We start from the raw sequence: 25,791 nt of genomic DNA on the forward strand, positions 1-25,791 counted from the left end.
AACCAATCTGCAAATCAGGATACTTTTACTATGTTATTCATCAATTAAGTTATTAACTTGCACTAAGTTATTTACTTCTTTGTTGTCAGAATAATGTGTGTGTGTACATATAAACTAAATATTTCCCCAGTTATTCACACTACTGTGGTTCTTTTGAGTAATGTTGAACACTAATTTGACTCCTGAACCACTGAGGTCTGAGTATCCTTTGTGTAGTCATTCTGACAATTCCCTGACAGGCTCTAGGACCAGGTTTTTAAAAGTGGTTAGGCACCTAACTCCCATTGATTTCATGCTTTGATTTCAGTGGGAGTTAGGTGCCTAAATACCTTTATAAACCTGGCTTTACATGACATGTTTATTCCAAAGGCAGACTATTAATTATATTAAATAAAACAACTAATGTAAGAGCCTGTTAAAATTCATTTTGAGGGTGTAGAAGGTTTCAAGAAATAGAATACAACCATGTATCTTTAACAGCAGCAAGAAAAATAGAAAAGAAAAAAACACTGACACTTAATACTAGCTTTAATAACCAATCGAACTATATCACCTAATTTTTTTAACGTAGATGCAATTTATAATTCTGTAGTTTGCAGGGCTTTGGAGCGGAGCAGTGGAGCTGCAGGTTTTTGCCTGGAGCTGGAGCGGAGCCAGAGCACAGCTCCAGAGCCCTGATAGTTTGACATATTCTGTTTTTAAAAAATAAGAGCAATAAACGCAAAGGCAATTGAATGTATTTATGAGTTCTAATCCAAGATCTATTGAAATTAATATGTAGACTTCAGTGGGCATTGGATTGGCTCCAGAGTATCAACAAATATTATTAATGCTCTGATTTTGGACTCAAAGAAAATCATATCTGTTCATTCCCTGTTCATATAGGTACCAATTCAGGATAGCTCTTAGGCACATATTTAAAATTAAGTATGTGCTGAAGTCAATAAAATTAAGTGCAGTTTTTCAGAAAAAAGTTCTCATACTTGCATTCGGATTGCTATATAAACCTGTATAACAAGATTTTTGCCCTGCTACTTACAATGTAAATTGAAATGAATCTCTGGACTTCAGATATATCACTTTTTTTTGACAACAGAGTCAGGGAAGAAGAGATTAGACACACATTAGAAAAAGATATTGGCTATTTCCATCTTATATAACTAAACTAGGAAATTGCTCTGAAAAAATATTCGAAATTTATTCTCCGTTTGTGTTTCCTTCTTTGGAACAGATTTTTTATGTCATGTACAAATAATGATTTTGAAAGGCAATGTTTCTCAAAACATTTGTTGCCAAGATACAGGAAAGTTCTTGTTCTGCTGCCCACATTTTTGTAGAAGAAAAACATACTGTGAGTTGAGACTGATGATGATGAAATTTTGAATAGATGGAGACTTTGGAAGGTTATATGGCCACATTCACTGTTGGCATAATTGACACTGAGGTCAATGGAGGAGTTTGTGTTATTTAATTTCACTGTCCAAAAAAAAAGAGGAATTGGGAGATGGGTTGATAAAGCTTGACGAAGACTTTAAGTCTTCCGGTTAATTGCGATTCAGAATGGAGAATTTTGAGTTATATAGGCACTGATCCAATTATCACTGAAGTTAATGGGTATCTCCTCTAGCCTCCATTTACTTCATTGGGAATTGGACTGGGCCCAGCAGCGGGGATTAAGGGGTTCTTCAAAGCGATTGTGATCTGACAATGTAGCTAGGGCACTTTTATTTTCCAGTATGAACAATTATATTAGCTCTGTCATGTCTGTGTAGCTTGGTTCTCATAGAGGAGAATCTACTGCTTTGGTACCAAACAGAAAATATGATCCAAGGCTGCCACTAGAATTAAATTACTATATAGTGTGTGACTTTATTTAGAATATACTATATGCCATTAGCTGCTTCAGCCTAAAGAAATGTCTATTGGATGCCTATTTAGCAGCATAGCTTCAGTTTTTCAAAAGTCTCCATGTAACCTTTTAATCTAACTCTTGTCTTTGACTTTTCACCATTATATATTTAACCCCTCGTTGCAGATAGATTGCATTAAGTGCTTTAGAAATCCCAATTTACTGCCTCACGGGATTAAATAGAATTCTAATATTCTCAGTTTATCTATATTCATTTTTCCAGTCCATTTATATCTAATAAAGACATTGCCTAGATCATATTTCTCTCAAAACTTCAGCGCCTGAAAATAACTTTATGCAGTGAAATAATAATAAAAAAGAAAACCATTGCATGTTGCTCTTAAATATTAGCTTTCCAGGCCTGGTGGGTTTACATTCTCCAAGTAAACATCACCTTTGAGGTTCACACTGCAAAGCTCTAATTTTTAGTTGACTTGTGAGGAGATTTAATCAAACTACAGGATATATGATTCAAAGCAAAAATGTAGTTAAGAAAAATACTTCTTCAGTAGGCAGAGAGCAGCTTGTTTTCATTAATTTTATGAAAAATCTTGTTTTCTTTGGCTGAAAACTTAAATCCATAAGAAAAGAGAAGATTTATGGGGCAGTCCATAAATTGACACAGGTTTTGTATTGCAAAGTTATTATAGCAGTGGCTGCTAGAATCCCTATAGCTGAAGGTTTATTAGTGTTCCTTTATAAGCCCCTATTTTCAGGCCAAGTTTTTACTCAGAAATTAGCTCTGAGCTAAATACTGTGATACAAAGTGTCCGCCTGGGGAGTGAATATGTATATACTATGCGGGCATATTTAATATCTATGGGAGTAAAATTGAATTAATGATGGCACTTTAGTCTTCTCTTTATATATGTCATATGTTTAGTGTCATTGTGCCTTATCTAGGCATATGGCAAGCTATCATGCATTCCCTGAAAAGGAATGGAGAAGAAGGTAAGAGTAAAAGGCATAGTCTTTTTTGTAGTCTAATTCTGCAAGGTGTAGAGCAACCCCTGTAGGTTATTGTGTCTGCTTAAATTTTGAGTTGTGAATTGGACGTGCTTAGATTCCCTCACTCATGGTTAGAATGGATATAAGTAGATCTAGGGGAGAATAAGGGGGTTTATTGTAAAGAGGTTTAACTTTCACCATCTTACACATCACTTTTAAATTTGACGTCCAAATTCAGCTTTAACTTTGTATTATTTGACCTCTGTGTGTTTAAGCTAAATATTGTATTAATTTAGTTTACTGTATCAAATTACATTATTATATTATTGTAAGTATAAATTATCTAAATATCTCTTTAAATAGATCAGTGGTTCAGAAGAACAGTAGCTTATGAACAGTAGTGAAAGAAATACTTTAACAGAATGTCTTTTTTCCATAACGTCAGAGAGAGTGTCCACTTGTTTAATATCATGGTAAACAGAAAAGTTCATGGTTCAGTGCTTAAGCCTCTGAGCTCTCTCTCCAGGGCTGCCAAGCATTTTACTTACTCAACAGGAAACTAACTAGTACAAGGAACAAGCCAGTATACAATGCCTATATGCAATGCCTTTAAGTTTTAGAAGGCATATGATAGATACAGTTTTAAAGTTCTCAAAATGCAATCCATTTCATACTGTACAAGCAACAAGTGCTTATCTTATCTTACTTTGTCAAATTAAACAATGACATGAATGCTGGAATGTTTTCTCTATAGCCTTGTACTATAAGAATAGTTGTTTCTTTCACCTGAAATTTTGCAAGTTGTTAATCTATGTAAGACAAGTTTTCAGCGTAGTATCCCATTTTTCTTATAATGTTGCTCATGATGATTGTGACTAAATGGAAAGATAATTAATCAACTGGCTCTTTTTAGTGTTATTACATCCAAAAAAATGATATTAAAAGAACATTAGTAAGCTGCAAAGTCAAGTACTCACAAATTAGGCAATGCAAGAATTAAGGTTGCCTATGCAACCTTAGTTTGGGCCCCTTGTGCACATGCATTATGATAAAATATTTTAATTGCCTGATCACTTATTTTTTCTATAGCACCCTGCATCATTCAGTGCAGAGGATGGACAGTGCTCACTGAAAGAGTAACTGTTCAACATTTCTTTTTATCCCCATCATTCAGTGTCTGGCCCCATGCATTATTTATGGCACACCATCCAAACCCTGCCCTAAATACAGAATTACTAATTTCTTCATGGTCTTCTCTGGTGCTCTCATCATTGTATCTCAATTCTTAACAAACATTAATTGATTAATCTTCACAATACCCCTGCAAGCTGAGTTGATATTATTATCCCTGTTTTACATATGGGGAACCAAGGTGCCTATATACAAGTAAAAGCTGTTAGCTAATTTGGGGTGCCTGATTTGAGAAGCATAGGGCCTGATTTTGAAGAATACTTAACATCTAGTGGTACTTCGTATATTCAGAGTACACTTCATTTACATTGACCTCAATTATAGCAGTGAGTGTTCAGCATTTCTGCAAATCAGACCCCAAGGGTGTTGGGCGGGGTACCCAGGAACACCGTGACCACCTGTGAAAACTTTGATTATGTAACTTGCACAGCATCACATAGGAACTCTTGATGGAAAACATAAGAATGCATACTGGGTCAGACCAAAGGTCCATTTAGCCCAGTATCCTGTCTTCCAACTGTGGCCAATTCCAGGTGCCCCAGAGGGAATGAACAGAACAGTTATTCATCAAGTGATCCATCCCGTCGCCCATTCCCAGCTTCTGGCAAACAGAGACTAGGGACGCCATCTCTGCCCTTTCTGGCTAAAGTCATTGATGGACATATCCTCCATGACCTTATCTAATTCTTTTTTGAACCCTGTTATAGTCTTGGCCTTCACAACATCCCCTGGCAAAGAGTTCCCCAGATTGACTGTGCATTTTGTGAAGAAAGACTTTCGTTTGTTTGTTTTACACCTGCTGCCTATTAAAGGGACAGAATCCAGTTCTGCAGGGTATATTCAGCTGTCTTAACCATGCGACCATCCTTTCTCTTCCTGAAGTCCCTTGCTTCAATTACTACACAGCTTCCAACCTGAGCAACAAACAAGGCAGAGATCTTAGACATCATCCTTATTCACTGCATAACCTTGTTTCTTTCCTCACCATCCATCCTGTGCACCCAAAGAGGCTCCAATCATATGGAAAAAATAGTATGTGATCATGCAATTACAGACTACATCATAATATATACACATATGGGAACTGAATTAAGGTTGCATGATCAATCTTTATTGTGGCATTTCCTAATTTAGTTTTCTTGGGTGGAATTTCCTAAGTTTTTAAAAACTTAAAAATTAAAGAAAAAACAATTTAATTGTATGGAACCATATGGACCACCACCAGTCATCAGGAGGATTGGGATCTATAAATCTATAGCACAGCTGTCTACCACTTGAGTTAATGGAGTGGTGGTTAATGGTGGTGGTAGGAGGCTATTATATTCTACGTGGACCTGCCACTAGAGGGAGATGGAGATACACTTTGAAAATGGTTTCACACCTATTTGCTAGACAGCAGAGGAATCATAGAACCACAGGGCTAGAAGGGTCCACATCTAGTCTAACCTTGCCAAGGTGCAGGATTTGTTGTGTCTAAACCATCCAAGACAGATGGCTCTCCAGCCTCCTTTTGAAAACCTCCAATGAAAGAGCATCCAACATCCTGAGGTGTCTGTTCCATAGTCCTACTGTTCTTACCGTTAGGAAGTTTTTCTTGAGATTTAATCTAAATCTCTTATGCTGTAGTTTGAATCCATTGCCTCTTGGCCTGCCCTCTATGGCAAGAAAGAACAACTTTTCTCCATCTTTTTTATGGCAGCCTTTCAAGTTTTAGAAGATCGCGATCATGCCGCCCCCCACAGCCCCTATCTCCTCTTTTCCAAACTAAGCACACCAAGTTCTTTTAGCCTTTGCTTGTATGACTTGCATTTCACCCCTTTGATCATCTTTGTTGCTCGTCTCTGGATCCTTTCCAGTTTCCAACATCCTTTCTATACATTGATGACTAAAATTGGACACAGTACTCCAGCTGAGGCTAATCAGCACCAAGTAGAGAGGTACTGTCAATCTCGAGACTTATATGCTATGCTTCTGCTAATACAACCTAAAATTGCATTTGCTATTTTTTGCAACAGCATCGCATTGCTGACTCATGTTGAGGTTGTGATCCACCATAACTCCCAGATCCTTCTCAGCAGTGCTGCTGCCAAACCAGTTATCTCCCATTCTGTATTTGTGCATTTGGTTTAATTTCCCTAACTGTAGCTCCTTACATTTGTCTTTGTTGAATTTTTTGTTGTTGTTGTCTATAGCCCAGTTCTCCAATTTATCAAGCTCCCTCTGAATTTTAGCTCTATCCTCCAAAGTATTGGCAACTCTCCCCAGCTTTGTGTGATCTGTAAATTTGATCAGTATGCTCTCTATTCCAACAACACTGGACCCAGAACAGATCCCTGTGAAACCCCGATTAAAACCTCCCTCCAGTCTGATAACATTCCATTAATAGTTACTCTTTGTTTGCAGTTGCCTAACCAATTCTGTATCCACTTCATGGTAGTGACTCAGGAATAATGGGTTGTTCTAGAGTCTGGAGAGGGGTGCTCGAGTGGTTATAGGTTGAGAATGCCAGGGCATAAGAGACTAAGTTCTTCTGCTCCTGTCCCCTCCCCTTCCCTGGCTCCTCCCTCTGTTTCTTCCCCTCCCCCCGCGAATCCCCTTCAGAGCTAGGCTGAGTCCTAGGAGTTAAGATAAAAAAGAGCTAATCCTAAATATTGGCTATTTGGCATGGAGTCCATTTTTAACATTGCACTGGATCTAAGTAAATGTCTGCAGAGTGTGTGTTTGTGGGAGGTTCTCTGCCTCCCCATCCCCTGTAAAGCAAAAAGTTAATAAAGTTGCAGCTTTCTGTTTCAAAATGTATCTTTATGTCTGTGTTTCATTCTCCCACATGTCCTGATCAAAGATCGGGTGACTCAGAACATGGCAAATTCCAGATCTTCTAGTTTAACCACTATTAATCACTTGACATTGCATTTAGAGCTAGTTTGCACAAGACATATGCAAAGCACAGAGCCTCACTCGCATGCTGGCTTGACTGCCAGGAATTTCCTCCTCTTGCCTCCTCACTCATTAATATTTAATAGCAAGTCAGGAGGGACGGAATTGGATTAGCAGAGTGGGTGGCACCTTAATTACTGCTGTCCTGCTGAGCTGATACAAGGCTGCCTCCTCTGATAGGCAGCTTCAGCTAGTTTAGTGTGATGACATATGAGCCTTGAAGGTAGGAATTCATTTCCATATTGCAGCAGTTTCTGGTGCGATCAGTAGTATTTCAGTGCTGCCCAGATTGTCAGGTTCCTCCTGATCAGCTGATTGCTGCCTCATTGTGCCCCTTTTCAATCATACTTGCTCACTTGGTTGTGGTCCCCTCATGCTGCCTTGTTCACCTGTTGACTGCCCAGTTTGCCCTGAGCTACTCTGTTAACCTGTAACTCCTAACCCAGAAGCACATTTAGAGTCAACAGTCAGAACACCAGTGTGAATTTCAGAATCCTCTTGTCATCTTGGGGCCTCCGGAATCAGCAAAATCGAAGACGGGAAAGCAAACCCTCACTTTGTCTTCTCACGGTCAGCAATGCATATAGAAATTGCTCATGTTTAAAAATAAATAGTGTAGAACTTACTTTGGGTTTTAATTACAAGTTTAACAACCTCACTGATAGATTTTTACAAAAGTCAAATGAAAAACTAGCTACTTGAGATTAGCCAATATGTCACTGGAGTGTCAATGTTTCTGAAATTTCCCAGGACAGAATATCAGTTTCCTCTTTGACAGTGGTGACTGTTTTATTTTTGCATAAACAGGAGCTCTGGTGCCCTAGGTTAAAACCTTTGCTAAAGAAACACACGCAGTTTTAGTCCATTTTGTAAAATGAGTTAAAGTTTTTTAGGATACTACATTGCCCCTGTCCCTCTGCCATTTTTAGTGGGTTTACAGTAATGTTTCCTATTTTAAGTCTTTTTTCTCTTCTCCTGTTACTGTTGATATATGAAAGACACCACAGGGAAAACAATGAAAATAACTATATACAAAGTTCTGACATACACAAGGCACAGATGAGAAAAAACACTTTTCTCTGGTCTCTTTGGACTACTGTAACTTTACTGTAGGAGGTGTTCGTATCAATAGTAGGTAAAATGTTCTCTCAAGCAGGATTTATAGGCTGTTGCTATCCCTTTAAACTGTTTGTTTTACTTTTCAGTCTTTCATTTTGAAAGTGTCTTTTTTCAAGGCACACTTCACTTTGAGGCTTTGCTTTGGTGCGGAGGTAATGTACTGGGGCAGGAAATTTGTTGTTGCTTAGTGTTCGGAGCATATACCCCAATCCTGTGAAATGTGAAAAATAGAAGCTAGTTCTTCTCATTCATTCCTGTTATCACACTATATACAAGACTGCAAACCAGGATTGAGCTACTGTAGCAAGGAAAGACAGACAATACAGCATTCCTGGAGCAATCATGCAGGGCCCCAGGAAATACAGCACTTACAGTGTATGAAGAAGTGAATGACAATAGAGCCCTGCAGAGGGACTAGGATCTCGCAGGTCCTGCTTCCATAACAGCAGGCGCAGGTAAAATGTACTTTGTTGCGGGTGGGATTGGGTGGGCAAAAAATGAAACTGCGGTAATTTGTGGGAAAACACCAAATCTCTTGTCAGTTTGTCATAAATCGAATTTCAGAAATGTAAAGCAAGGGGTTTTTTTTTAGACGTTTTAGTACTTAAATTTAAGCGAGGGATAGAAAGAGATTTGATATCTATTTATAACAGGGTTAAAGAAGTTTTTACATGGTTTAAGCAAGATTTGTTTAATTCTTTTAGTGGTAAAAATTGTGTCTGAATTCCGTTAATACATATCATATATTAACTGACTATTTTGTGGGGGGAGGGAGATTAGTAGCTTGGGGGAATCTTGCAGGATTTGTGGGATCTAAGGTTTTTCCAGGTGGGAGTGGGATAAAAATGCAAGAAACAATGTGGGAGTGGTATTAAAAAAAATAGCCCTATACAGGGTTCTAGTGAGTAGGTCCTCAAGGGACCATGCTCACAAGGCTACATCACTACTTTTGTGCGGCTGAGTCTGCAAAGTGGGAAGGGAGTTATATTGCAGATGATACATTTATCTTTCTTTCTTTCACCAACCTGTTATTTACTAGGGCGATTGCAACTCATCAGTGTCAGGTTCAGAGGAGTGCAATGGAATAGGAAGGTGCCATCTATCAAAGAATTATCACCCCAGAACAGATGTGATATCACCTTCAGCTGAGAATTACTGTAGTGCATCTGTTAGCATCACTATTTACACAGCAATCCATGGTGTTGGCAGGATTTGGTTCTAAAATACGCAGAACATTACATCTTTTATAATACTTCAAATGTAAAGTTCCTGCAGTGGAAGAAAGACTGGATCAGTTCCCCTGCTTCATTGGCAAATTCTTTACCACTGCAGAGTCTAGGACCAGGAAAAGCCACTGTCACATACAAATTACATAGAGGTGGCTTTACTTGTCTCTGTGTTCTTCATGGGTGAGATATTGTTAGTTAATCATTTAATTTTTTTTTTATCCTTTGGCTACAGAAACTGTTACTGTAATCCTTCAAACCCAGAATATACTTGATTTCCTGATGAAGTTAAAGAAGAGGCCAGATATTTTGAGGGGGCAATAGATATACCCACAAAGCCTGCATTTCCAGTTCCAAGCCTATGCTTGAAAATACAAAATGGGTGATTGTGTGCAAAAGGGAACACAAATGCACAATTACCTGTGTTTGTAAACACAAGTCTAGATTTCTGTACTCATATCCCCTGTCTTTAAAAATCTAACTCCAGAAAGTCTAATGCCTATATAAATCACAACAAATTATCCTGGTTTTATTTTTTACTGTCTCTCCTTCCTTCTCCTCTCCTCCCTCTTTTGTCCTCATCCCTTTCACTTGTTTTATGATTCACATAAAATGTAGCTGGTCTCTAAAAAGATATTGAAAGTTAACCAATTGGATTGAACAGTAGTTGCCATCAACAAATGGGTAATTCTGAGGCTACAGCATTATTCTGTAATAATGCTAGAGAAGTTTCGGATTGAGAAAATCCATCAGAAATGAATTTATACGCCCACCCATATTTTTTAATTAAACTCATCCATGACTCCTTGATGTAGCTTTGACTACTAAGTACTTACAAATAGCCTTATTAGACATGTTTGTTTTCTTCACAGCTGTAAAAATACATATTTTGCCACATGATTGCTTTTTATTTGATTTATTTAAATAGACTTAGGTAAAGATACAGTTTATATGGAAGGTTAAATGGTCAAAATCCTATTTAATTAACTTATACCCACTTGGGAAACAGCCAAGGTAAAGGAATGCAGTGAAAGTAAGCTTCAAATAATATTAAATCTTTGAAAAAGAACTAACCACCTTTGGTGAAAGACTTTTCTGTTCTTAACCTTGTGTCGTTTAAACTATTTAAATGAGCCATGCAAAACCTTACATTTAATATATAATAGGGCTTCAAAAGAGAGATTATTTTTTTCTTGACAGTTACAAGAAAACTGATGCAATGGCACTGAAAGAAAAGGTTATAGTTCCCACTCTTATGTACCAACCATAGGTATAGGTAATGCCTGATCTAGCATCTATTATTTTTGTTCAAGGTGAGGAACTTATAAAGTGTATTGCAGAACTGGATACAAATATGGACCAAGATTTTCAAAAGCAATTAGTGGTTTTGAGGGCTTAGCTTGAGACACCTTTAAAAAAAAGTCTTGGTTTTCAGAGTATGTCTGCTCTACGTTTTCTGAAAATCAGGCCCCTATAAGGTGTCTCAAGCTGGGCACCCAAATTCACTGGTCATATCTGACCATGGGCATGAAAAGAGTTTCTAGCTTAGACAGAACATTTACTTCTCATAGGAAATCAGACTTCCAGGCTCACTCTTTCCTTCTCCAGTAGTACAAGTCAAGGAGCCCCCCACTGCAATTCTGCAATACTGTCCTCCCCTATTCTAGAGATGCTCCTCTGCTGCAGTTCTACTGCATCAGAGTTCTGCATGACTTTCTACAAAAGACGAGGTCTGGGAGGGACAGAACAGGTTTCCCACAGATCTTTCGGTAGCATCCCACAGAATTTCAGTCAGAAACGCAAATAGGCTTCAAGCAGCATTACTTCCCTCAGGTGTTACAATTGCACAGCCATGTGGGGACCCAGCTAATGAAAACACAGTGAGGAGGGAAAGGTAGCATGGAGGGGGCAAGCTGCCATGCAGAACTGGGGCTTCCTTTCCTTGTAGATTCTCAGTCTCTGCTGGGTTGGGAGACTATAACCCCAGCTTCAGAAGGTCATCTTCAAGCCTTTCTGATCTCTGTGTCCCTGTTCTGTGGTGTGCTCTGCAGGACTGGACAGTATAGCCCTGTGTACTGTAATGGTACTGGGAAACATTCTAAAATGTAAAGTAGATCTGTTACTTAAAGCTACCATTTAATCTCATATACCTTATGATTCAGCTTGTGAGATTTCCAGTCTATTTAATTTTATATATACTTATTCATTTACAATGCTGCTCTATAGGGTTTATTTTAATTTATGTGACTACTTTGGCATGATGTTCAGTCTCCGAAAAGCCAGACCAGCAAACAGAGTTGTATAACCTGATGGAGCTTAAAAAATAGCAGCTTTCAACTAAAAGGATTCTTTGCTATCCAGGATGCAACTGTAATGATGTCCCATCTTTTAAGCTAAAACCAAAGGCTTTCATAGCTCAGAATTCCTGATTAATTAAGAATTCCTTACTGGTCTCAAAAGTATCCTCCCTTTTGGAGAGAAACACTAGAGAAAACATTTATCAAAAGCAGAAATGTGGATGAAAAATGAATTTTTCTTAGGCTTCTACTTTCCTGTCTCTTATTCCTTTCTCTTTCCTCCACCCAAACACACATTCACCACATCAAAATATTTACAAAGGTAGCTAGAACCAAAACTGGCTCCAGAGATTGATAAGGTATTTTAAAGACCCTGATAATAATAGATAAACTTGTACTGCCTCACTTTTTGTCATGTATAATATTTGAATCTGTTGAATTATGCTTATTTAAAATATTTTCAGTACTTCATGGAGCTATCTTTAATAGTTCTTGTTTATTTTGTTTAAATGAGCCAGAAGATTGTCCATGCCATTCCTTAGACCAGTGATACTCAGACTCAGCTTACGCACAAAAAAAATCTGTTAGTCTTTAAGGTGCCACCGGACTCCTTGTTGTTTTTGTGGATACAGACTAACACGGCTACCCCCTGATACTTCAGACCTCAGTGGTTCAGAAGCCAAATTAACAATAAACATTACCCAAAAGAGCCACAAGAGTGTGAAATCATTGTTTTGTGTACTATTTATATATTCTCATAGCAGAATGACTGACCAAGTATTCTGCAATTGGTTAATAACATAGTAAAAGCATCCTGATTGGTTCATAATTAAATCACACAGTGTTTTTAACATCATGTGTGCTGCAAAGAGCCACTTGTGGCTCCCAGTTCTCAGTTGGAGTATCACTGCCTTAAAGCCTTCTGCAGTTCCTTCCCACCAATTGCATCTGGATTTAGACACAAGGTCCCCTGGATTATTTTGCACCAGAAGTCTTAAATGTGTTCTAAGAACATTGATTAACCACGAAGCTAAACTGAATATATTGATCATGTGTATGCAAAATGCCATATTTTAACTACCTATAAGATACTGTAGCTTCACATAATGTGGCCCCTAAACTTCTTTTCAAAGGAGATGGATGCTAACAGCTCATGTAGCATGCAGTCAACATATATTTCATTTTTCACAGTAGATTGTGAAACATTTACTCCAGCAGTGTACAACCATGGCAGCACTGCAGGCTCTTCTGGCAACTTCCCTGGAACCAAAAGGCCACACTAATTTGCATATAAATTAGCAGAGGATTTTAATCCGATATAAATGTGCAGTCATGTTTTAGCAGAGTGCTGTGTATGTACATTTTATTTCACAGAACACCTAGACAAAATATGCTTGAGGGCAGTGGGGGAAAGTATCAATAGGAAAACCAGAACTTTTTCTCTGTGCTGTCATCTTTTGTCTGTGTGGTGACCACAAACATTACTGCATGTAGCTTTGAGTCTGTTAGCCAGTTGTGATGTTTCAGTTCAGAGGCAGACAAAGAGCGTGTTCACAAATGTAAGTACTTCCAAAGACGCTTACACAATTCCAGTGTTGTGTAACGCTGGATATCAGCCAGCTGACAGGCATATATAGACATTCAGCAAGTTTCATTCATGAAATTTGGATTGAGGCATGAATACTCAATCTGTTCACCTTGAACTTTGGCCCTACAGTTTAAGGTTTACACCATTGGTGGGCAATCTGCAGCCCACGTACTGCATGCAGCCCATCAGGGTAATCTGATTGCGGCCCGCGAGACATTTTGCTGACGTTGACCGTCCTCAGGCACAACCCCCCGCAGCTCCCAGTGGCCACGGTTCGCCATTCCTGGCCAATGGGAGCTGCAGGAAGCAGCGGCAACCACATCCCTGCAGCTCACCACTTCCCGCAGCTCCCATTGGCTGGGAACAGCGAACTGCGGCCACTGGGAGCTGCGGAGGGGGGTGGGGCATGCCTGTGGACAGTCAAATGTAAACAAAATGTCTTGCAGCCCTCAATCAGATTACGTTGGTGGGCTGCCGGTTGCCCATCAATGGCTTATACTGTTCATTTGCAGTTGGAAATTAGATTGCAGAGAACTTTTTCTGGCCCTTTGAAAGTGTCTGAATTGTTGATTAAATGAGCCTTGAAGCTTCTTGATCCTTCATTTTCCTGACTTCTTGAGTAATTGTTGGCAAGTCAGGAAAATGAGAGAAGCCATTCCACTGAATCAATCTGTAAACAAAACAAAATTTCCATCTACTGCATGGGCCCTCAGTCCCCTTTTGCTCTCTGCAGTCCTGAAGCGTGTACAAAATGGCTGTCTTGATTAGGCAATGTCCTATTATAAGAGACCATCCCAAAATATCCCCAAACCTTTTGAGTTCAGTTCTGCTCCTCTTTTATTAGTAGCCCTTCTCCATTATTCAACCAATTTTTGCCCCTAAGGAATCAGTTAAGACAGATTTCACTATATTTCTGCGTGTCTGAAAAGAATTAGTTGTTTGTGAGTCAGGAAGTCAGACTTGCAGAAAGTGGAGGCCTGCAGCAAATGGTGAACTATGAGAAATTATTTTAGTTGAAGAATCTGTTAAAGCTCCCTCAGCCGGTTGTTCCTTCTAAAGCTCCCAGTCCCTCCCACCATTCTGTTTGGCGTAGCTACTGCACCCAGGAATTCTCCCATCTGCTCGCTCATCTATATTCCACACCTCCAGATAGAGGTTCAACTCAAGAGCAGCCAAAGCACTTTAGGCCTTTCCTGTTTGTGTTCTATTAGATCCAGCCACTTCTGATTAGCATGATCAACAGTAAAGGCATTTTTTTAAAACTCCACTTTGGCTTTTAAGTCATTCTAATTAAGCATCAGCATTAATAGCATGTTGATATAAATGGATGCAGCTCATATCTTTTGTTGTTTATTTGCTTTACAGTAATACGTAGATGCCCACACTGAAATCAGGTACTAAGTACAAACACATCCTAGAGCAATTGGTTGTGGTGTCTGATCACAAATGCAGGAAGACAACATTGCATCAGTTTAATTGTAGATGGTTCCCTTTGGCAGGTTTTCTTTGCAAACGGGAGTGGCTCCAGGCACCAGTGCAGCGAGCACATGCCTGGGGCAGCAAGCCGGGGAGGGGTAGTGTGCTGGTCATAGTGAGGGCAGGAGTCAGAGGCCCTTCAGCGGTGTTTCTGCGGGAGGTCTGCCGGTCCTGCAGCTTCAGCGGCAATTCGGCAGCAGGTACGTTGAAGGCGCGGGACCAGCAGATCACCCTCAGAACCGCCACCGAATCCACGTTACCGGCGGACCTCCTGCAGAAACGCTGCCGAAGGCTCCCTGACTGCCGTGCTTGGGGCATCAAAAAACATAGAGCCACCCCTGTTTGCAATCATAAGGGTTAGAGACCTAATTTCTGCAGTACTGAGGAGATTGTCACCAAGAAGATGGCAAGAAAAAGCATGGCAAGCTCTTTGGAAGCCATGGGTTATGTTCCTTAGTTTTACTACACAACTGTGGGGATAAATATCTGTGAGTGCGTTTTTACCCACGGATCTTATTGGGCCCAACCTCAGAGGTGACAAGTCAATAAATCATTATAAGTGTCATGCCTGGGGGCTGATGGTCAGAGCTGAAACAGGAAAAACAAAGAGGAGGATGGAAGAAGTTGTAAGAATTTGGCTCATCATTGTCTGGTTTGAAAAGCACATTCTAGTGAAAGAAGAGGTACCGATATTTCTGTAGTCTTGATGTGTTCCAAAATCTTGGTGTCTGAGCTATTTAACTTCTTTCTTTTTTAAAATAAGGTTCCTATGGCTCTCCTTGCAAACTATATTGAACTCACTAAGGCTACTATTTTTGTAGTACTTCTGTCTGAAGTATTAACTTTCCCAGAGCTCACTTGTAGAGACTCTATTTTATTCTCAAAGACTGGAAGAGGTATAGTAGATTCCTTCCTGGCCATTTTTCATGTGAAGCCTTATTCAAATGGTAATTGAAAAAGGCTTTGTGGACTTTGTTCTCTACTCAAAGAAAAAAAATTACAGCTATGGCCAGCTTGGGGTAGTAGAGAATGTTTGCTGACAGACTCACAGAAAAAACTAGCTTGGAAGTTACCACAGCCACCCAAAGGTTAAAAGATCAACTACGAACTGTTACCAAATATTATTGAAAACAAAAACAGTGAATAAAATGCTAGCTCATTTTTGTTTAGTTCAGTAACAAATGTGCAAGAGTTAGTTAAAATATTTTGAGAGATCTGTGTACAAGGTATTATGTAATTGCATATCGAGTGCAAAAATGCTCTGAATGTGTTGTTCTAAGAGATTATTTATATTACTATAGCACCTAGATGTCCCAGTTAGGTATCAAACCTCCATTATAATAGGTATTGTACAGCATCAAGCTACAACATCTGGATTCAGATTTCTTACAATCTAAAGTTAAAGAACATCTAGGACTTTGATTTGGGCTATTATAATGACCCGTTCAAAATTCATAGTCAGATCTGGGTTAGGATTTCAAACACATTCTCCAAACTTTGCTGCTGTTCAGATCCAGGATTTTTGTCTCATTATTATTGTTATATAATGCGAGCACCTGGAGGTCACAAGTAACATCAGGACTTCATTGTGTTAGGTACTGTATACCACACAGTAAGAGGCAGATCCTACCCCAGTTACTTTATAATCTAACCAAAGAAAACAGACACACACAGAAGTGAAATTACTTGCTCAAGATCATGCATCTATTCCGTGGTAGAATCAAGAATAGAACCAGGTCTTCTGAGTCCCAATCTAATGCCCTGTCCACTGCAGCATACTAATGAGCCAATCATCCTTGGTGGCTAGAATTGCCTGGCGTCTGGTTTTCAACTGGAATGTCCAGACGAAAAGGGACCCTGGCAGCTCCGGTCAGCACTGCTGACCGGGCCGCTTAAAGTCTGGTCAGCAGTGCAGCAGGGCTAAGGCTGGCTCCCGGCCTGCCCTGGCTCTGCATGGCTCCCGGTAGCAAGCTGCCATGTCCAGTTCCTAGGCGCAGGGGTGGCCATGGGGGTTCCGCATGGTGCCCACCACTCTGAGCGCCAGCTCCGCAGCTCCCATTGGCCAGGAACCACAGCCAGTGGGAACTGTGGGGTCGGCACTTGCAGGTACGGGCAGTGCACAGAGCCCCCTCGTCTCTCCCCATAGGAGCCAGACATGCCAGCCGCTTCTGGGAGCTGTCTGAGATAAACACCACCCGGCCAGAGCCCACACCCGAACCCACTCCAGTACCCTGCCCTAGGTTGGAACCCACTCCCACACCCTAACTCCCTTCCAGAGCCCGCACTACTCACCCCATCTCGCACCCCAACCCCCTGCCCAAGCCCTGAGCCCCCTCCTGCACCCTAACTCTTCATCCCCAGCCCCACCTCAGCCTGCATCCCCAGCCAGAGCCCTCACCCCCTCCTACTCCCTAATCCCCTGACCCAGTCTGGAGAAAAGTGAATGAGGGTGAGGGAGAGCTAGCAAGGTGGGTGGGGGGATGGAGTGAGCAGGGGGCAGGGCCTTGGGGAAGAGGTGGGGCAAGGGTGTTCGGTTGTTTATGATTAGAAAGGTGGCTATCTGCTATTTTTTTAAATGCATTGATATTTGTATACTCATGTTAGTACTCTTATTTTTTTCTGGTTGAGTTTACTTCTTCATATCTGGCAGTTCATTTACCGGGTCTTTTAGTTGTAAACAGAACAAAATCTTGATCCTGCAATAATCTCCATTCAGGTGCTTGAATGCGGGACTCTGTGTGGGAGCAGGAAGTATCCCAGGCAAAGTTCTTTGCAGGATCAGGAACTATGAATAACAGACACTGCCTACATTTTTATTAATATTCCTGACTTAGGATTTTTGGACATGGTTTAAAATGTGCAGCAATATTTTTCTATATGGGACTGAAATCAGAGAGACTCGTGAATTAGCAAATGAACAGAATGAAGTAGTAAGACATGGTATAGAAGAGTAAATAAAATGCCTCAGAAAACCTTTTACGTATTTGACTAGTATGGTTCTGATGATGTTTAATAGCATATGAGTAAATTTTCTGTATAACACTGACTGATCACATAGAGCTAGCTTCTCAGTTTGTTTCCAGCTGGATAAGCTGCAATTAAAGGCAGCTAAAAATAAATATAAATGGATCTGGAAGGGATGTGGCCTGTGTGACAGAATAGGAGGAGATACCATCTGTATTAAGGTGTGGTCCATCTTATGAAAAAGGCAGAGTGTCACCGCCCAAGTATATCTGGTAAAGGGAATTAAGTCTCACACCTGCCTATACACAGAACGTGCGCCAATTTAGCTAAAATCTCTTTTTTAAACTCAATTTAGTTAAACGTGCAAAATCCTGCATAGATACTCTTAAACCATCTTGAGAGTGTCCACACAGGAGTTGGCACCAATTTAATTAAATTTGAGACACACCTTTAAACTGGTGCAAGTTTGTGTATAGATGAGGTCTTGGAAATAAGAGACCGCATTTCTGCACAGTTCTAGTATATCTCGCTGAGAGGTGGTGAGAGACTGCCATTTGTTGTTTGAATGATGCGGTGTGTGAGCTAGAGAATTGAACAATAAAGTCTATTGTAAAATACTTCCTGTGAACATTGCCAGTTTGGAAAAATCATAATTTATTTCTAGAGTCAAATAATCTATTTTAAAATAATTTTTTAATCCCGGCCTTAAGACTTGCCTCCCCGGTGCATTTAGGAGCATGGAGTAACTGGACAAAACTAAAGCCCAGGATAAATCAGTTTTGAGTAGCCATATGCTTAGCCCCAGTGAACAGTATTCCTCAACAAACCAACTGTATGGTTTAGCCTACGGAAAAGAAGCCTACAAATGAGCTAGAATCAGTACTGAAATAATCACTTATTTCACCTCTGAGCTAATGCCACTGAAGATATGTAAAGAAACCTAACAGGCAGCTGTCTGTACTGATCCTGGCGTGCGGAGAAATAGAAGGCTTAAGCTAACAATACTGCAAATAATGTTTTTCATATAATATAACAATAGTACTTTTAAAACTTGCCGCAATGCAAATCCATTTGAGAAACAAAGTACCTTGTAATATATAAAAATTGTATTTTTTTGAAATATGTATTTCTATAAATGTCTGTTTATATATGTATGTTTTACATACCTTTATGCATACACGTACTTATACATGTGGGGCGGGGTGCGCGCGCGCATATAGACACAGAGCTTAAATAATGTATGTATATGTACCTATATTTGAGGGGGGTGAAGCGTTTATAAGAGGCTTTCCTGATTTAATTTCTCTGTTTGCTTGTATTCAGCACTTAAGGGCTTATACATTCAGTTTGCTCAAAAGAGTGATGAAGTACTTCTTGCTTATGCCTCAAATCAGAAATGCATGAAGTGCAGCTGCAGAGATAATGCATTCTCCCCAAAGGCTTTGGCTGAGCAAATTAGGTGTCAATGGGGTGCCTGCACAGGCAGTACTCTCTCTAATTAGTCTCTTGAGCCTAGTTGGTGGCGGGTATATGATGATCTAATCAATTGGTCTGTGTCTGATGGTACATGTAAAAATCCTACCAGGCAGAGCTGTCTCCCACAGGTCACTCACCTGCACAGCAGGAATGCTCATTTTCATTTTTCATCTCTTCCATCACATGATGCTGACAGTTGGTTTTAAGAAAACTGAATCCAAAAAAATATCTAGTTCATAGGGCATGCGGGTCAGAATAAAGCTGCATTATGGGTATTGGTGATCCAATTAATTAACATTGATAGCAAAGAGCTGTATGTAGATATTACTGGAATACAAATTTTATCGATAATATATTTGTTTTAATGGCTTCACTAGTACAGAGATGAATAAAAAATAAACAAGAAAGAAATGCATTATCTGGTAATATTATACAATTTTATAGAGCAATAGCTGGGTATATTAATATGGGGAGGGGACCATTGTTGATGGTCTTAAATTGCCAGTATATTTCACCTTCCAGGAAATGCAGTATCCCCCAGTTACCTGGTTGCATTTGTGTTTACAACCGTATTTCATAGGAATGAACTGTCTAAAGTGCTGCTAAAAAGAACTGCACTCGGAGTGTGCGTTGCATGTTAAGGACTCTGCATGAGCACGGCTCCACCCTGTTTTATAATTTTCTCCCTAATTAATAGCACCTTGGGAAGGATGCTGAGGCTGCCAAAAGTAGCCTGTAAGGGAACCAGAGACAAATATTTTTAAAGGGAAGAACTGTCCTTTTATAAATTAAAAAAAAGAAAATCTGCAGGAAGTCTTGGCCTCTTACTCACCCTTCCCTTGCCCCAGGCCTTGAGACTTAGAATTAATATTTAAAATACAAAGCTTTTGTATCCTTTAATAGTGCTGCTATTACATCAACAGCTGCAATATTATACAGTTATTCATTGCTTATTTTTAAGCTGGATTAATAAATTGTATGACAAAACAGGGTGTATGCAGCAGAGAATTTCATACAGTTACAGTTACATACAATTACGTTGCTTGATTTGCATCATTAAATATTTCAGATGCATCATTAACTTGCTTATCTTTTATTATTTTTAATAGAGACATTATGAAAATCTAAACTGTCTCATCCTGCAGTGCAAAAATAAAAGTTCATTTTTAAGGCAGTCTGTTACATGTCAGACGGTACTTTAAGGAGATCTGAAAGAGCCCTTGTTTGCTCTTGGGAAATCATAAGTTGTAAATATTCCGTTTTGCAGCTTATGCTTTTATAAGCGAAGCTGTGACGAGGGGCCATACACACGATCTGTAAAGTCACCAAGCAAAACGTTGATTTGTATGATCAGAAAAAAAAATAGGAAATTTTAGTGAGAATTTTTCTAAAATAGATCTCTCTTCTTTTTACCTGCAAAAGCAGAATTGCTATCGTGTAAAGAATCCTGGTTCAGGAACAGCCTTGGGTCTTAGATGTTTGGTTCTTGAAGGGTGGGGGTAGCATGGACCACATTGCTCTCCAGCAACCCTTTCGCAATGACTGTATTACCAACCTGAAAGCCAAAGGAAAGGTGTCTCAGAAGCAGTCAGCACTGGGGATGAGAGAACTACACTGTAACAGTTAAGGGGGTTCTTATTCAGAGCCACATCAGAGAAACAAAGGAGCCTCTACAGAAATCTTTGAACATTACCCCACATGTTAATCACCACTGTCAGTCCTTATTCCAGCTTGTAACCAAAATGATGCTGTCAGTGTTTCCCAGCATGTAAACTGGCAGCTCCTGCTGTTTAGTGTCGTAAATCATTTGTGCTAGCTTAAGAGCATCAGAATGGCCATACTGGGTCAGACCAATGGTCCATCTAGCTCAGTATCCTGTCTTCCGACAGTGGCTGGTGCCATATGCTTCAGAGGGAATGAACAGAACAGGACAATTAGCAAGAGACCAATTCCTTATCTCCCAGTCCCAGCTTCTGGCAGTCAGAGGCTGAGGGACACCCAGAGCATGGGGCTGCATCCTTGACCTATTCTCCATGAACTTATCTAATTCTTTTTTGAATGCAGTTATGCTTTTGGTCTTCACAACATCTGCTGGCAACGAGTTCCACGGGATGACTGTGCATTGTGTGAAGAAATACTTCTTTATGTTGGTTTTAACAATGCTGCCTATTAATTCCATTGGGTGACCCCTGGTTCTTGTGTTCTCCACAACCGCTGGCCTGATTCTGTGAAGTGCTGAACATCTGTTTGCAACTGGAGAGTGCTTGGCATGGCACAGGAGGCATGTAGCGCCTCACAGATGTTGGCCCTTCATTAGAGAGTTGTCTGTGTCTGATCAGTTTTACGTGGACAGTCAAAGCTTGGAGAGTTTAGGTGTTTTGCAACTGGAAAATTTTAGTGTCACTGGGAAAGTTTTTGTTTGTTCACTTTGGCAAAGAGCAGTCTGGAAACTTCTTTCTCTGTCCTTCTGTTACAAATGCCAGAGACTCAAGTTTTGTTATCCCAGAACTGGTTAATTTGAAAAGCAACATCTGGACAGGGTCTTGTCTTATGTCCCAGTCGTTTTGCTACTCGTATTGGATGATGTCTGCTTTGCTTGTTGTACCAAGTCCTGGGACTCCAGCATTATGTGCTTACCCTTATAGTCTGGCCAGCTGTTCTCTGCCTGCAATGACATTTTTTAAGCAGTACAGGAACCACAGGGATCAGCAGGGCAACCAGACCAAAGTTAGGGTTGCAGAATATAAACGTAAGGTGCAAGAGACCCATCTATCCCCACTGAACATTGAACAGGCTCCAGGATCTATAAATCTTCCTGTTTGTCAGTTGCTTCCATACAGGATGGTGGAGGTCTCCACTAAGCAGTGTTAGTTTAGGAAAACGTGGAATTTGGGGAATATTATCAAAATGTCACCAATGAGCACTAGGGAAATTTTAACCCCCAAAATAGTGCGCCTACTTACATAAATGTCAACTAGAGGGGTCATCTTCAATATGGTCTTTGAAACCAGAGATACTGAGGCATCAGCCATAACTAGCAGCCAACGGAAGAGGTGGGATTTTCATGTGGATGCCAGGAGTTAAGTGTTGGTAGGTGTCCAGCACAAATCACAAAGGCAATTGGAAAACAACCCACATAGGACTCAAGAAATGGTCAAACAAACTCCAAGAGGCCGTAAAACACTAACTGCCACATACCACTCATAGTGTGTTTTTGTTGATCTAGCTCAGGTGCTGTGTAGTTTTAATGGAGAGGGAGAGGAGCACTCAGGGACTGTGGTAATGAGCCTGGCACGGGTGGAGAGAGAGAAATTGCAAAAGGTGGAAATTGTTTAAGCTACTTCTGATGAAAAAAGCAATTAAAGTCTTATACTTGAAGCTGCAGTTTGCATTAGTTTTTCAGGCGATTGTTTCTTTCCTGGTGTTGAAATTAGGTCCTTATAGACTGGAGTCAGTGGCGCCCACCATTTGATTTGTGTAGTTTTAGGAGGTGCTAATACCAACAGAGCTCTAAGTCTGATAAATATTTTTACGTAACTGCCTTTTTAAGTGCTGTTTTCTTGTATATGTGAATCTATCCTTGCAATTCCATTTAAAAGTGTAACAAGTGCCCATAGTTCAAATCTCATCTTTTAGAAAAACCTGTTGTTTTAAAAACAATGTCTGTATTTCGAACCTGTCTTTAGGTAATTACAGAATTCCGATCTTCTTCAGCAAAGAGCTTGTATAGAAACCCATTTGGAGATATTTAAAGGTTAAAAGTGCTAGTGACAAAACTTAAATCCTTCCAGTGGATCCATTCCTTACAGCCCTTACTCAGCTATAGCTCCTATTACAGTCAATGGGATTTTTATTTAAGTACTTCAGGATCATGCCCTATGGGTCCTCAATCTGTTTGGCTGACCCCAAATAAATAGCAGAATGATCACAAGCCATCTTTTCAGAATCAATAATTGGGAGTGAGTTTGATGAAATGGAAATCACTGGCATGATTCAAAGATAAAACTAGGGAAATAATTACAACATACATATGCTAGAAAAGCACCAAAATAAAAATGAGTGTTTTGTGTTCCTGGGTGTTTATCATTACCAGGTGGAGTTTACAGAGCTATTTGCTATATATACCTATATATAAGCGAACACCTTTTTTGGGCAAAGTCTGAGGGTATCCGTTTATCAGGTAGATCAGCCTCAGCTGTCCAGCCCTCTGTTAGGGGAAGAGAATGATCATTAGCACAACTGTTAGGTGCAGTACAGGATGAGCAGCAGGGGAAGGGAGCAGACATAGCTTATAAGCTCCAAATGCTATACCAATAAGCAGCAGGTTCCTCTTTACTGCCTAGGGCGTGAGCATCTCCTGCAGAGACAGCTGTCTGGTACCACGTATACCTGTGTATACACTCTAGCTGAATGTATTGGTGCTCATGGTCCCTCTGAAGAGTAGGCCACTTTTATGTAGATCCCTTAGTAAGGACATAGGCGCCTTAGTTTAGGCACCTGATTGGAAAATGCTGGCTTTAGGGCAGTGGTCCCCAAACTGCGGGGCGCGCCCCCCTTGGGGGGTGCGAAGGAACATTCAGAGAGGCATGTGCAGTAGGGCCTGGGCCAGCCCATACGGGGAGCAGAGAGGGAGCACCACCCAGCACCATTCTGCTCCCAGCTGTGCTCCACCTCTGGCCCCACCTCTAACCGCATTTCCACACTCAACCCAGGGTTCCAGCTCCAGCTGAGGCTCCACTCCTGACCGCCTCCCAGAATTTCAATAAGGCCATGGCCCCACCCCAAGCCCCAGCCCTGGCTCCTGACCGCGGGCTCTCATGAGGGTGTGGCTGATTCCATTACGGGTAAGCTGTGGTGCAGCAGAAAAAGTTTGGGGACCACTGCTTTAACTTTGCTGCTTTGTTGAGACACCTCATCTCTGTATGTTTTGGGTTTGTGGTATTTTGGTCAGAATGGGAGCAATAAAGTAATGAGGGTTGGCTGTGGGCAAATATACTTTTTAGGTTCAGAAATCATGAAATGATGCAGGTCATGAGACTGCTCATAATTTCTATTTTTCCCTTACAGGATTACACTCACCACTCTTCAGGAGGGAAACAGAACCTAATTAGGGGACCAATGATTTGAAGGAACCATGGCCCTGTCTCCTTTTTCTCTCTCTGGTGGATTTCATTCAAAAGAAAACCAAAGCTGGCAAGACTCCGTTTTTCCCTGCAATTTACTTAAAACCTTGCACACATTTGGATACATTGTGATTTCAGAGAACTATGTGAAGATTTAGCTTTTGCTTACTGGTACATGGGATGTACTCTTTTCAGCCTTTTGTGTTTGATTTTGTTTGATTTTCCACTGTAGCACAGCGTCTTTGTAAAGATTTTTATGCTTTCACCAGCAAGGTCTTAAATACGTTAAGACAACACATTTGGTGTTCACACTTGTTCAGTAATGTCTGTACATAAAATTCAATAGTGGCATAAAAATGTGTGTTTTCTTTGAGAGTTGGGCATATTTTTCAACCAGTAGGGAGGCTGTTTCTAGCTAGAGCAAGCCCAAGTCCTCAGATTGACTGACAAGTACAGTATCTTGCCATTATTCCTAAAGTGGATTTTTATCTCTTCAGAATGTTCACATCCATTTTTTTATAAAACCTGGAAATATTTGCATGTTCATTTAGAACTCAGAATTTGGTTATTCCATGTAGGCTGCATTGCATGCCACTTTACAAAATAGGCCTGCAGTGAAGAAAAAATGACAGAACATACTATGCTAACAGATACAGTCATGAATTCCTTACCCTTTGCTAATATAGATTTTTAAATATGTTTTATAGGTCTTGGCTCCATCTTTACTTACTTTTTCCACATCCTATTTAACTTCTGGAATATTTGCTGAAAAAGAAAACAGAAAGACCATGAAACAGAATTGAGTTTACTTTAGGACAGTCACTAGGGTGCAGAAACAGTATTTGCTGAATGAGCCACTAAAACTACCTTTGTTGTTTTGCTTCTTAGAAAGCAAAATGAAAAGTCACCCTGATCTAAAATGTTTGCTGTTCCACACCAAAGCACTTTCACTTATTTTCCTTAGACATTTTAATCTGATTGGAGGACGCCACCAGCTACTGTGTATTTAAGTTCTTTTTTTGACTGAATCACTCAAATGCAAACTTGGCAAACAGTGCAGTCATGTCATTTTAAAAAAGGAGACCTCTGCTCCCCTGGATTGGCGAGACAGGGCTTGAGGGGAACTTGTGGAATATGACTGCCCTAATGTACAAAACTTTGAATTCAGAGAGACTGGGAATGGAGCAAATCCTGCTGTTGAGTTATAATGGTGCTTGAACAGAAGGGCTTGTTAGGCTATCTTATTCAAAACGTGAAGTTCCTCTGCTTCCTGGATGCATCAACTGCCAAAAAAGTGCACCGGTTTAGCATTTAATGTTTTGTTTGGAGAGAAGGGGGAAAAGAGTTGGGTTACTGCCCCTTTATTAAACTCTAGCAGTGTTTCTGTTGGGAACTAGGAAAGAACACCCAACAAGGCAAATCCTGGATTGTTCAAAAGTTACCAGTAGAGCCTTCCTCTTATGAACTACAGTAAATATTGCTCTGTACTTTCAAACACAGTTAAGATATGAAAATACACCCAATAGTTGCACAGTCA

General features: G+C 40.2%; 1 protein-coding gene across 7 annotated transcripts in view; it reads left to right on the forward strand.

The window, feature by feature from the left end:
• CDK14 (cyclin dependent kinase 14) overlaps positions 1-25,589 on the forward strand; it is a 545,410-nt gene extending 519,821 nt beyond the window's left edge. For all 7 annotated transcript variants that reach the window (XM_032798112.2, XM_075062353.1, XM_032798113.2 and 4 more), the window contains one exon: positions 24,199-25,589. The gene's annotated coding sequence lies outside the window, so the exon portion shown is untranslated. The remainder of the gene's footprint in view (positions 1-24,198) is intronic.
• The last annotated feature ends 202 nt before the right edge of the window (positions 25,590-25,791 follow it).

Source organism: Chelonoidis abingdonii, chromosome 2 (genome assembly GCF_003597395.2).
Source record: "Chelonoidis abingdonii isolate Lonesome George chromosome 2, CheloAbing_2.0, whole genome shotgun sequence".
Taxonomy (NCBI): Eukaryota; Metazoa; Chordata; order Testudines; family Testudinidae; genus Chelonoidis; species Chelonoidis abingdonii.